The sequence below is a fragment of the Pelodiscus sinensis genome, chromosome 1, assembly GCF_049634645.1.
Source record: "Pelodiscus sinensis isolate JC-2024 chromosome 1, ASM4963464v1, whole genome shotgun sequence".
Classification (NCBI taxonomy): domain Eukaryota; kingdom Metazoa; phylum Chordata; order Testudines; family Trionychidae; genus Pelodiscus; species Pelodiscus sinensis.
Genome location: NC_134711.1, coordinates 49,574,354 through 49,588,981, shown reverse-complemented (window position 1 = coordinate 49,588,981; position 14,628 = coordinate 49,574,354). Strand labels below are relative to the sequence as shown.

General features: G+C 42.2%; 1 protein-coding gene across 3 annotated transcripts in view; it reads right to left on the bottom strand.

Annotated features, from left to right (window-relative positions):
- IMMP2L (inner mitochondrial membrane peptidase subunit 2) overlaps window positions 1–14,205 on the bottom strand; it is a 771,740-nt gene extending 757,535 nt beyond the window's left edge. Inside the window, exon 1 of one of the 3 annotated variants that reach the window (XM_075929730.1) lies at window positions 13,935–14,205. The gene's annotated coding sequence lies outside the window, so the exon portion shown is untranslated. Of the gene's footprint in view, window positions 1–10,798; window positions 10,895–13,934 lie in introns of those variants that run through there. The other 2 variants (XM_075929739.1, XM_075929749.1) reach the window with 2 other exon arrangements.
- Window positions 14,206–14,628: the final 423 nt, after the last annotated feature.

Sequence of the window (14,628 nt, the reverse complement as noted above, 5' to 3'; positions counted from 1 at the left end):
ATATACTAGTGAACTCCAATCTGAACTCCAAGCGTTTTGTTGGGGGGGAGAAATCACCCGTGATCAGATACGGTGTCAAGGGCCTCCCTTCTGGTTACCAGAGCATTTAACATCAATCAGATCCCTTATCCTAAATTCTAAATTAATTCAAAAGATTATGCTTGTTACTGAGATTCTGGGGTAACAACAGGACAGGCACATCACTTGCCATTACTCTAACTTAGGCAAATGCAAAACAAAAACAAAAAAAACCAAAATCCAAATAATGACTTTACCGTTTACTATTGTTTAAATAAAAACAAGTAAATATTTATGAAGAGTAATCATTGTTAGAGAAAATGAAAGACTGCCATCTCAAAACATGCAAATGTCCAAATCAGACTTTTCCAGCAACAAACAAGTCTTAGTGTTACATGACAAGAAATAAAAAGGTCTGAATTCTCTCAGGTTTCTACGCTATTAATATTTGAGCATATTAAAGCAAGCTTCTCCTGTGCAAGTGGCCTACAGGGATCAATATTTATGATAATTTAATAATTTAGTAAAAGTTGGCACTTTACATTTTCAGAATAGTTTACAAAAATTAACTAGCCCTCCTAGAACCTCTTGTAATGAAGGAATTTGGGTTTAAGTAATTTTTATCAACTTTTACAATGGAATAAGCTTGAGAAATATTTGTCCAAACCCAAAGACAAAAATCAGAATAAAGTCACTAACACATTTTTCATGCACCTCACAAGAGATCAAGGTACAAATTACTACTATACATTATTTACTAATCATGCCAAATTCCCTGTCATACAATGGAACTAAGTGTATATGCAGATCAATTTAAGTCATAAAATTGTATCAAATTTTGATTTTTTTTAAAAAAAGATTTCCTTTACTGTGACTCATTAAATGTTATCATTTAACATTAGAGGGCACTGTGGGACTGCAACAGCAATCACGTGCCTTATGCATATCAGTATATGCTGCCATATTGACATTCATGGCAAGAAGCATACTTTGCCAGTTGCCATATCCACCTTTTAACACAGGAGGATAAATGTACCGTGCTCAATTATCTAATAATTGGTAATAAATATTCTTTGGAAGGTGTACGATATTAACTTTGAAGAAAGGAAAAGAGAATCTAAAAGTCCAGAAGTCATTTCCCTGACATTAGAAGGAAGGCAATAGCAAAGAGCCACTATTATTTTTCACTTGTAAATTTATTCACTTGTAAATTGTATATATGTTAGATGGATTGCAAGCTCTACTTTCACAATACAGAATATACATTATCCAGCTTCACTCAATGCAAAATGTGCAGGTGGCAGAATATAGTGCTTTTTTGTTGTTGTTGGAAAATATCACTGCTAAAACCACACAATTTGCCAAATATTTTAGATTCTCCAAAGTGATTTTCCATCCATTCGAATTGAATGTATTTTTCTCAACTGATGGCACAGACTGTTTTAAAAATAAACCAATTGTAAAAAAGAAATACACGACTGCACATCCAAGAATATTTACTGTGCAATGACTGAAATGAAGTTGTTTGATCAATAAAACCATATTTTTAGTTTTCAGTTTATTTAATTGTTATCATTCCTGGTACACAGGAATTGTTATAATCATTCTAACACTTTCTATCCTTGAGTGAGTTGAATTTTCTTTTGGATGGGTTGAAATTTCTTATGTGCAACACCTATACTGAGGTAGTGTGTGGATGTGCACTGCCAATACAAACACCACACACATATATACACATTTTCCTGCAGGACAGTGTGATGTCATCACGTGATCAACATCACCCCCCCCTCACCCCACCTCCCTGCCCCACCCCCCCTCCGCTGGCCCTTACATCACTCCCTCACAGGAGGGAGGGAACCATTTTAGGGCACCACCAGCTCCCAACCTTTGGCCCTGGTCACCTTCCATACTGACCAACCTCTTCCCCCACAGCCTTACTGGCTGCAGCCCCTCCTTGGGCCATGCTTCCATCGCTGCCGGCCAGCCGAAGCCAAAACTGCACACCCCCAACCCCTCACTAACCACCATACCAATACCCCACACCTCTAATCCCCTCACTCACCACCCCGATGTGGCTCCATACCCCCAGCCTGCTCTCACACACACACTCCACCAAGACCCTGCACCTCCAGCCCCCTCACTCATCCCCCTGCTGAGACCTCACACCCCAAGCCCACTCAGACACCCGCTTCACCAATATTAAAGACGAGATGGAGTCCGCCTCATGGTGTAGGGATAACATATTAATGTATTAAAAATGTGATTCCCCCAAATGGAAGTGACTCCCCATAATTTGTTCCCCACAACTTAAAGTGTTTAGATTTATTAGGATTCTTCTTATTATTATTATTTGTTAAGATTGTTAAATGTTTAGATTTATTATTATTATTGTCCCTTTAGAATATAATATATTAGGTCATGTAACTTAGAACTGTTAAAAATATAATCCTATGTAGCCAGAAACAGCCCCCCCCCCCCCCCCCCCGCGCTCCAGGGCATACTCAAGCTTGTGCAAGGGGCTGCTTGAAATTGACATTGCAGAGATACATTGTAACAATGCATTGTCAAGCCACTAACTCTGCTATGGGAGCCAAGCCCTGTAATTGACTTAAGGGCATTGTTACTTAATTGAGGCCTGTTCTCTTTAAAACATTGTAACTTTATTCAGCACTCAGAGAATGTTTTAAGCAATACCACCCAGAAACTTTCTGTAACTACAACTTTTATTATTATACAAAATACTGTATGAATGTATGAGAGAGTGCTTGGATGATGAGTGAATGGTTCTGAGAGGTGCCAGCCTGAGAATACAGCAACAAAGGGCTGAAGAAGGCGTCAGGTGCCAGTGCAACCAAAAGGTGTCAAGTGGAGAAACTGGAGGTCCACCCGATGAGATCACTGATGAGCACCTGGCAGCCACCCTGGAGACATCAGCATGATACAGCAATTTCCATAGACTGGCATAGGAAGAAATTCCTATAAGAACTGGACTAAAAAACTATGGAATCAGAGTCCAAGATTCTGCTGCCAGCCCACCAGGAGCTTCAGATGCGCATCTGATCAGGACTTCGCTCCCCACTACCATCACTTGTGTACAGAGTACCTGGCCAGTATCCTGTCACAAGCAACTTCCAGGCTGGTAACTATACACAGAACTTGAATGAATGGATGTATGAATGAATGGTTTATATATATATATATATATATATATATATATATAAGTGTATAAGGGTTAAGTAGTGTTAGGAATAAATAGTTAAACAACGTTGTTTGCTTCTATCTTTTCTTTATTTTTTATTATTATCTTTACAATAAATGTGGCTTTTTGCCTTATCCCCCTCATAAGATCCTGCTTGCTTTTATTTGGTACAACATTTTGGTGGAGAATGCGAAGGGGGGAATATTGGTAAAAAGCCTCAGGTATTGTGAACATTAGTGTGCACACAGCTGACTCTACAAAGAGCAGTTCTATTTTTTTTTTCCTTTTTCTTTCTTTTTATTTTGGTTAACCAAAGCCTGCTGACCTCCAGAGGGTAGAGGCTTCACAAAAGAGCTCATAGTAAAAAGAAGCTACAATTATTGAAATAATTTAGGCTGTAAATAGAAGCTATGGTTATTCATTGAAATAATCTAGGCTGTGTAAGAAGCTACGATTATTCATTGGAATAATCTAGGCTGTGTAACTAGAAGCTACAATTGTTGATATAATTTAGGCTGTAAATAGAAGCTACGATTATTAATTAATAGTCTAGGCTGTGTCACTCGCTGCAAGGGTTCAGGGGTGATAAAGGAAACTACACAAGTATTAAAGATGTTTAAGAAAAGTCCAGGAAAAGCAGTCTCAGAGGGAGGAATAGAGTTTGAAGGAGCTCTAACCTCACCTTTCATAAAGAAATAACACCCTTTAAACAAATCCTTCAAAGATATGGGCACAGTCCTTGGACAAGCCCTTGAAGATGTTTGTAATATTTTGGACCTAGAGGATAGATTGGCACAGTATATCCTCATGTACAGACCTTCTAATGCTGCCAAAGAGGATATGCAGCAGCAATTTAACGATTATGGGAGGCATGTAATAACAGTTACCTCCACTTAGCTTCCTGCAAAGAAAAAAAAATCTCTCTCTGCAGAAAAAGCTAAACCCAAAAGAAAAAGGGGAAAAAAACCCCACAACTTCAATTTGGCTCCTATGAAACCTGTAATGAGGTGTTCCTCAAATTAACTAATTATAAAAATTCAAATAGGAAACTGCAAAATGTAAAAGCCTCTGCTGCAAAAGCAAAAAGTTGGAAATGTCTGTCCCTCAGTACCCAGACACAGTTAGAGTCCCTTAAGGATGGGTACTGAGAGTTAAAGTAGCACTCTCAAAGTTTTCAGGGATATGCTTAAGGAAAAGAACCAGGAGGTGTGGGGTTTAGTGAACAAGGCCACCCTCCTTGCTAACCTGGTAATGGGACAAAGCCTGTGTCCATGGAAAAGGGCCATTCAGCAAGAAAAACAGGATCAGGCCCAAACAAGCAGGCAGGCAAAAGATAGATTAAAGGCCTTGTGGTAAAACTGGGAAAAAGCAGTAAGTACAGGCACTGAAAATCTAAATTCTTAAAACAATACTTACAAGAAGTAATATCTGAAGCAAGGCCAGTTTTCATTTTAAGAAATAAGAAAGTGTTTTAAGAAAAAAAAAACACAAAAAAGTTAACTCTACAGAGTATGGAAGAAATTGAGCAGTTGTAAAAATGCTAAAATGTTATAGGAAAAAAATTCTTGGTTTCTTTGCAGCCATTCTGAAGGAAAAAGGGGCCCTTTTCCAAAAGAGTGTCTGTAAATAATCCAGGCAAATTTAACTAAAAAACTTCAAGGGGGTTCTATTGGGAACTTAAGTACCCCCAAATGAATAAAAGTGAATGTAATCTTTGTACAGGTATGTAAAAATAGTGTTAGAAATATTCAGAGAATATATGCATGTATCTGTGTGTAAATACAGTGTAAATAGTAGGTAAGGTTTTTAAGATCCAGAACTCCTGTTCTGTAGGTTAGTAAACTGTTTTGTATGCTTAAAACAAATTGGTTTGTTTTGTTTTTAGTAAAGCCATTTCATACCAAGTTGTTTAATAAAAGTATAGGAAAACTCAGTGAGCATAAAAGAAATAGTTACACCCAATGCAAAAATTAATATGGCTAAATAACATTATAAACAAAGAATGCACATTTTCCTGTGACATGCAATGTATATTGTAGAAGGAGGTAAAAACTGGAAACAAATCAAAATCCTGTGAAGGCTCCAGGAGCCACAACAGGTTGTAATTTCCTTTTCAGGTTGCTGTGTGAGAAAGCAGAACTTAAAGTAAAAACTCAAAACTGTAAATCTCTGGCAAAAGTTATTGTGTCCCTTTTTAAAACAAAGCTACAAACAGCTTTTAATCTAAAAGCAAGCCAGAAAGTGTCTGTGGTGCAAATGCCCTAGCTGGCAGCACACAAAAAAATGTTTGCAGGTAAATAAATAGTTTGATTAGCAAACTACCTGAGACCAGAACAAAAAGGGGTCTGCATATGGAAAAATTTCAAGATGGTTTTAAACACACTGGTCTCAAAGCTAAGTTGTCTAAATAAAAGGCATGCTATCACAGGATACTTAAACACCTATTGGTAAGATCCACAGGGCTACTTGTTATTTAATGCTAATGTTCATAATTAACCCTGTAATATGTACATGATTTTCTTTTTTTTTTTAAAAAGAAAAACCTTTAAAATGTTAAAATAATCATTGGAAACACATCTCACACTTAAAACCCTCCCAGCATTATAGTAATAATGCTTCCTGGCTACTCTCTATTCATAAACCTAACACAGCAGAAACTTACTAACTTAGTCTGCTGTATAAGAGGAAAACTAAAGTACACCTCCTAAATTTAATAATTACACAGTGGGGTAATTCACCCACAAGAAGGGGTAAAAACCATTGAAACCTGTTTTGCTACAAAACAAAAATATTTAACTATAGGAGTAATTGTAAGCAAAGAGACATGAAAGCATATTTGTAAAATAAAAAGAAAAAGTATGTAAATAATAATGCCACCCCCAAAGGGGTAGAAGTATGTTCTTGTTTTGTCTTTCAGAAAATCAGGACAAGCTGGTACCAGCTAAATACCCTACAACACCATGGATGTATTGTTGCAACAAAGATTGTTTTATGTTTTGTGTTTGTCTCATGTCTGTCTGTCTGTCTAACTAGTATACTGTGTTAAAAATAATCTTCCCTAGGCAGGAAAGGTTCAATAAGCATTAAACATGTTAACTGCATTTAGAAAAACCCAGTGTAAATGGCTGTGGAGAAATCTCAGAGGAACTGAGGGTTGTTTCAGAAGAGGCAGAATCAGCCAGGGAATTGGAGCAGTCTGGCAACCAAGTAACTGAGTATGACCAGCTTGCTGGGAAGTCAGTGTATTTGGGACAGGAGTGTTCCCAGGGGAGGCACACCCAGCCAGGCCTTTTGTCTTTGAAAGAGGGAGCTTTGCATTTAAAACAACAGGGCAATGGGGCAAGACCTATGTGGCCAAGGAAGGCTGCAGATTTTTCAACCTAAAAACCCCAAATTGTCAGTGTACACTTGGGATGGATTTGTTCCTGCTATTTATGCTAACTTTCATGACCACTGTACTGCAGTTACTAACAATGTAACAATGTTCAATGTGCAGGATTTTGTACCAAAACCCTGGAAATGGTTAAAAAAATGTACCCAAGAGCACATTGTATGTTCAAAAGCCTTGTAACACTGGAGCACATTATTTTACTGTTAGTACTTGTAATTAGTGTTGAAGCTTCTCACCTGAGAAAGGGGAATTCCAAAATTGGTGTGTGATGTGAAAAGGGAAACTGAGGCACACCACCAATTTTGTTTTCAGGGCTAAATGCAAGGATGCCTACACTATATGGGATGAGAGCACATAAATTCATGCACTGTTAATTGGGTTTCAAACTGTTGCCCAAGCTGCCCTGGATAAAATCACTATTTTTTCTCTCGCTCTGGGCAAGTCACCTAACCTGGATAAAAAAAGAACATTTGTTACATTACAATCAAACACATGTTGCCTCACGATACCTTCTCTTAAACAGATTAAATACAAAGTGACACTACGAGTATACCAGATATCGTAGTGTCAAAAGGGGGAGTATGTAGGGATAACATATTAATGTATTAAAAATGTGATTCCCCCAAATGGAAGTGACTCCCCATAATTTGTTCCCCACAACTTAAAGTGTTTAGATTTATTAGGATTCTTCTTCTTATTATTATTTGTTAAGATTGTTAAATGTTTAGATTTATTATTATTATTGTCCCTTTAGAATATAATATATTAGGTCATGTAACTTAGAACTGTTAAAAATATAATCCTATGTAGCCAGAAACAGCCCCCCCCCCCCCCCCCCGCGCTCCAGGGCATACTCAAGCTTGTGCAAGGGGCTGCTTGAAATTGACATTGCAGAGATACATTGTAACAATGCATTGTCAAGCCACTAACTCTGCTATGGGAGCCAAGCCCTGTAATTGACTTAAGGGCATTGTTACTTAATTGAGGCCTGTTCTCTTTAAAACATTGTAACTTTATTCAGCACTCAGAGAATGTTTTAAGCAATACCACCCAGAAACTTTCTGTAACTACAACTTTTATTATTATACAAAATACTGTATGAATGTATGAGAGAGTGCTTGGATGATGAGTGAATGGTTCTGAGAGGTGCCAGCCTGAGAATACAGCAACAAAGGGCTGAAGAAGGCGTCAGGTGCCAGTGCAACCAAAAGGTGTCAAGTGGAGAAACTGGAGGTCCACCCGATGAGATCACTGATGAGCACCTGGCAGCCACCCTGGAGACATCAGCATGATACAGCAATTTCCATAGACTGGCATAGGAAGAAATTCCTATAAGAACTGGACTAAAAAACTATGGAATCAGAGTCCAAGATTCTGCTGCCAGCCCACCAGGAGCTTCAGATGCGCATCTGATCAGGACTTCGCTCCCCACTACCATCACTTGTGTACAGAGTACCTGGCCAGTATCCTGTCACAAGCAACTTCCAGGCTGGTAACTATACACAGAACTTGAATGAATGGATGTATGAATGAATGGTTTATATATATATATATATATATAAGTGTATAAGGGTTAAGTAGTGTTAGGAATAAGTAGTTAAACAACGTTGTTTGCTTCTATCTTTTCTTTATTTTTTATTATTATCTTTACAATAAATGTGGCTTTTTGCCTTATCCCCCTCATAAGATCCTGCTTGCTTTTATTTGGTACAACAATGGCACTTGTATATCTCTGGTGTCTCCCAAACTGGAGCTGGTCACATTATGGCATGATTTACATGCCAGCAGCCATGAGATACTGACTCGTTTGCAGGTTTCCAAACGCATTCCTCAGGTATGTATTGGCCACCTTGAGAGCCACTGTCCTTTTGGTTGTGCTAATTAGCATAGTCATTCATTGGATATTCCTTCTTTACAACAGGCAGTCCAGGCCCATTGCGCTCTCTCAGGCAGAGAACATTCACAATACCAGCGCAGTCCATATTCATAACTCCACATACAGACATCATACAAGTAAATGAGTAGCATATATAGAATCAGTAGAACATAAGCTTTCATTTGACACCTCACATGGCCCCCTTTGTATAGATGTTGTGGCAAACACCCCCCATGGGTGCAGCAGTGATCTGGCTGCTCCCTTAAAATCCAATAACGTGACACCCTGAACCTCAGTCTTGCCTGTCCTCCCCACCCCTAGGGCTGGAGCAGCAGAGGAGCAAGGTGTTTCAGTTGAGGGGCCACATCAGTGAGGGTTGGGGTTTAGGAGGGATTCCCTCTGCCCCTCCCCGCATCTCACTTGTGTGGTCCCCGACTGATTTTTCTGTAGGTCAGCACGCACCAACCCAGAAAAGGTTTCCCACCCCTGCCATAAGAAAATGAAGCCATTTTTTGTTCAATATAATATTTTACTTTATTTAAAATGAAGCCTGGTCAAGAAGGCCCCCATCAGGGCCCAGCCTCCACCTGGCCGCAATGTCCTGTTCCCGGCCCCGATCCTGGGGTAGACCCCTCAGTCCAGCCCCCATCTGGCTACAGGAAGGACTGGTGGTGACCCCCCGATTGCTGCTGCACAGGTAAGAGAGGAGGCCAGGATCTGGCTGTGGCAGACAGAAGGGGGTTGGTGAGCAAAGCAAATAGAGGGCGCAGCCCCTTAGTGTGTTTGTGTGTATTTTAAGCAGACCATGTGTGTGGAAGAAAATATATTAAAACAAGGGATAGTTAACAAGAAATAATGCTTACAATATTTAATAGGATATCAAATAAAAAGAAAATTAACACTACTACTCTTGGAGTGCATGTATCATCATCATCCTTTCTAACAACTCAGGCTAGTAAACACACCAAAATGCATAGTATCCACACATACCTCAGCTTTACAGTGCTAAACAAAGGAGTCAAATAGGAATCGTATCTGCAAGGAGAGCATGACTAATATAATATTTACTTACACTGAAAAGGAGAGTAAAAGGCATTCACTAGGGCTTATTCAGTTTATCTGGAGAATGTTTAGGATCGGTATTCTAAGAACAGATAGAAGTTCTCTTGGTTTGAAACTTTCACCTTGTGTGTGTCACCAACTCAAAGACCAGAGAGGTAGCCATGTTAGCCCGTGACTGAAAAAAAACTTAAACAAATGGTCCTGCAGCACCTTAGAGACTAAGGCTGTGTCCAGACTCAGGGTTTTTTTCAAAAAAAGTAGTCTTTTTTCGAAAAAACTTCACCTGCGTCTAGACTGCAGCCACGTTCTTTCGAAATTAAATCGAAAGAATGCGGCTTTTCTTTCAACGGTGGTAAACCTAATTCCACGAGGAAGAACGCCTTCTTTCGAAAGTGCTCTTTCGAAAGAAGGCATTCTTGAAAGCAAACAGGCTTTTTAGAAAGAGAGCATCCAGACTCACTGGGTGCTTTCTTTCAAAAAAGCGGCTTGCTTTTTCAAAATTCCGCGTGCAGTCTAGACGCTCTCTTTCGAAAGAGGCTTGCAGTCTAGACATAGCCTAACAAACTCAAAGAGTAGAAGCCTCAGAACAAATTAACACATGGCATCAGGGTTTGTAGACAAATGCATGTTTCAAAGAGGTTGCAAATAAGATTTCATCCTACTACAAAACTAATGTAGCAAGTACTAAGTGTGACTTTTGACTCAAAGCCAGTATTCTACCACATAGCAAAGATCTGGCCCTCATGCAGTACAATATGCCATGTATAAATTAGTGACACAGGATTTTAAAAAATCATTAAGATCAGAGTTTTCGATATCTGCAACACTCTGTTAAAAGAATATTTTCTTTTCTTACCTTAAGTGATTAACACCTATATTATCTTTGTTTGAAATGTAATCATGCAAATGTTCTCTCTCTCTCTCTCTCTCTCTCATCCTCTCATCCTCTCATCCAGACAGAGGACTGCAGCAAGTGAGTCAGGACACCCAAAAAAACCTGTCCCCTGCCTCTACCTCACGGCACAGATGCCACTCCTTTTTTCCCCCCACCCACTCCTTTCCCCCCCCACCTACCCCTGTGCAATCTGCTCCCCCCAGCCCAGGTGGGTGCTGGGATAAAATCCTGCTTCTCAAACTAGCAGGCACAGGACTGGACCACAGCACAAACAAATTATCCACCCCTCCCCCACCTCACCCCTGGACACAGCACAAACTTCCTCTGCCTCCATATCACCCCAATGCCAGCACCTACCTACCCCATGCAATCAGTCCCTTATCTCCCCTTTTCCAGGAAGCTTGAGGAGAGTACTGAATTTCTGCCTCATCTCCCTCAAATGGGACACTCCAAAGTCTCCTCCCTTCTGATTCCCCCTCAGCCAATTACATCCTCCCTCCTTCCTTGTACTCCTCCCCCTCACCCAGCCACTTATTCTCTCCTTATCTCCCTTTAGCTGCTCTGAGAGCTGCTCAATTTCAAATATGCAGTAGCTCCATTTAGCTGCTTCCTTAGAGAGACAACATCCTTCCCCTTGCCAGTCAGCTGAGCTCTCTGCTTTCCTGGGAGCATTGAACGTCTGAGCACATCTCAGAAAACAGCTGCAGAGTCATGCAGCTTATAGGGAACAGAAACAGTATGGGAGAAAGCACAAAAGTGCTGTTTGAAAATGTATGCCACTGGGTAGAGAATCAGAGCACAATGACAGCTCAATAGCTAACATGAGATGACAAGTAGCATGGAGACTGACAGGTAAGAGCCCTGAAAGTAATAACAAGCAGATTGTCTATAATATTACATCCCTACATCAAATACAATCAACCAATTAACTGATAGGCAAAAGCTTATTGGTTAATGCTATAGACTACATGCATTCCTCCCACCCCTGCCAGTAAATTTTTAGCAGGCTGGCCAGTAGGCTGGCTTAGTCCCAGCTTGTGCCAGGTCTGAGACCTACCCCTGCTGTGGCTCTGCATTTAAAGTGTATTAGGAGATGGACAGGCAGACATCTCAGCTCAGTTCCAGCTCGCACTTGGTTCTGGAGCTCAGACCCCCCCGGACAGGGGCTGCTGCTACCCTGCACTGCTGCCTCTATATTAGAGGAAGCAGCACAGAGCAACAGGCAACTGGTCAATGAGGGGATCTGGTTTTCAAATTGGCTCCCATCATGGACCAGCTCACACCTGACACCCCATATTGCTGCCTCTGATACAGAGGAAGCAGCACAGAATGGCAGGGAGCTCCTCGGGGATGGGGCCAGAGCACACTGGCTGCTGACCACACCCCCGGGGAACTATAGAATAGTCAAGTCACCAATAAGAATTCATGAGGTTAATCAACTATTCAATTAACTGATATTTAAAATTCCTAGTTTGATGAGAAAAAAAAAGAGGAAGCAAAATGATTCAAAGATGGTAAAATGACCAAAGCAAATGAGATATAGAAAAATCATCTTTACAACAACGTTCTGCATAAATGAGAACAAAATTGCATTTGTCAAGGCCGGAGAGATGACTATAGCCATAATCAAGGCACTAGATTACGATTATATAATAAAAATCCTCTTTCATGAGCTAACAGCTACATTTCCTTAAAGATTAAAAGGGACAATAGTTTGTAGTATGTTTTGAACTCCAATACTCACAAACTCATGGTGAGGGGAGGTATTTTAATTTACTATTTCTTTCACTAATTAAAGAACTATGAAGCAGCTTTCCCTATTCACCAAGCTCAGTCCAAAGTCCTGATGTACTGAGTTAGTAACATCAGTACCCTTTAAAGATTGGAAAGATCAGAAAAAAAAAATCTATAGAAATAAATTAAAAACCCCCTATAAAATATTTTTTAAATTAATAACTTAGAGAATTATAACTTAGAGAATGTAAAACATGAATATAAAAACTAAGACCCACAGAATACAAACAAAATTACATTTCTCCTAAAATTATATTTTTACCCCTAAAAGGAAAGAATAGCCAAGAGGAATTTTTTTAGAAACCTTTTCAAACTAGCCAACTCTAATATGGATTCTGGCATGGAGAAGGAGAAATCAAAGAACAGACTAAAGAAGGGCAAGACCCTTACAAGTAATCAAACAGCAAGCACTAAAGACTACACTTTCAGATTATCAATCCCACAGTGACAAATGTAATCCTGCCTTGTTACTCCTGTGGGAATCCCGCACCATTGTGCACACACATTTCATGTGCCACATGCTTCCTCCTCCCCTCCCCCCCGAAAATAGTTTCTGCTGAAAAATTACTGCAATTTTGCTTTATGTCCACTCGAGGGGACTGTGCACTAGATCCCGGCCAGCTCCAGCTACTACAGAGGGAAAAAAAATGAACCTACTTCACAGGTCCTGTGAGGCTGTCAGAAAACTGGGGCTATAGCAAGACAAACTGTGCGGCACCAGGAGAGGTGGACGTTAGACCTGGGACGTTAAATGTCGATTAATTAATTGAATAGTCAATGAGATTTCCATCAACTATTCGATTAGTCAATAAGGACTAGTGTGGCATTCTGCCTCTGAAATGTACAAGAGCCAGACTGGAAAAGGGGCAAGGAATGAATGGGAATGGAATTGCAAGGCCACACGAGCAGAGAGGCAGGTGTGCAGAGCTACATAGGGAAGGGGGATGGCTGATTTGGGGCTACAGACACAAGGACAAGGGATGCAGGGAAATGAGGGGAGAGGCTGGCACTTACATCACTTCCTATGATTGGGCTGTATGTATGATGCATTAGGCTCCAGCAACACCACCACATGCTGGTAACTAAACAGGAGCAGGCAGCACAGAAACAGAGGCCACCTCTCAAACCAGAGCAGCGTAGCGCTAGGATCACAGGCCGCACCCCATATGTGCCGAGCTGACCCCGACTGTTTGATCCAGGGGAGCACCAAACGGCGGTTGCGCCAGGGATCAGGCTGAGCCCAAGTCTCACCCCCTGCAACCTGAAGGGGTCAGCGCGCTGGTGCGCCCTTTGGAGGCGCTCGGCATTGGCTGGGCTCCGTCCTTTAGCTACAGGAGCCCCGCAGCGGCACGTCTGAGGGAAAACACATCATCAAATGGCGAGTCCAGACTCTTGATTTTCAGGTCACCTTCTAGGCGGCTTCCCCCCCCCCCCCCCCGTTCACCACCTACCCCCCGCTCTCGCTGGCGTTACTGCGAGGCTTTGCTCCCGCCCCCCGTCTTCCTCCTGCTGGGGCCCCGCCCCCACAGAGCTGTCTCCATACAGGAACTCCGCTCTCTCCCCTCAGCAGCCCAGGGGGCTCGCTCCGCTCGGCCGGCTCTGGTCCCCTCCCCCACGCGCACCGCCCGCAGCCCCGCCGTTTTCTGATCCCCTCTGGCCGCCAGCACTTGCTTCTCGTCCGCCGCGTGGCGCCACTTACCGCAACTTTTCAGCGCTCCCAGTTTGAACGAGCCACTGACGCACGAGCCGTAGGGGAGCGCCCACTACGTGTGCAGGGCCACGAGGCTGGCGAACCTATTAGCCTAGGCTCACGTGACCCGCCCCGCGGCGGGGGCTCATTGCCGCGAGGTGGTGCAGGTGCTAGCGCTGCGCGGGAGCGGGGGAGAAGCCAGGCAGCAGTGCTCCGTGCAGGGCGGGGCTGCCGCCACGCTCCCCTCGGCCGGACCTCTGCTGCCGCCCGGCAAACGCGTGGCAGCATGAGCAGAGGCGTGTGTATCCTGCCCCGCGCCTTGGCTCATGGCGCAGGAAACAGACCGCGCGCTGACACTGCCACGTGCGCCTATGGAAAATATTTGGCTAAGGGGGCTTTGCCTGACCTTGTCATGCAGCTGCCCTAAGAGTGTCCAAATAGAACGCTGGCCACGTGTGCTTGGCCCCACACCTGACAGCGCCCAAGTGTGGCCAGCTCGCCAGGTTTGCTCAAGCATAATTGGGGGTCGGTCAAGGGACCCAGCATGCACAGCCACAGCTTTCTGTCTGCCTGTTGGTGAGCTATTGGTGGAGTGTCAACACTGGCACCTTTCCACGTTTGGAAGTGGTTTAGACCAAGCTGTACGTTTTGGCCTTCCTAGGCTGGTTCTACGTTGGCAAGATTTCGCACAAAAGCAGTAGAT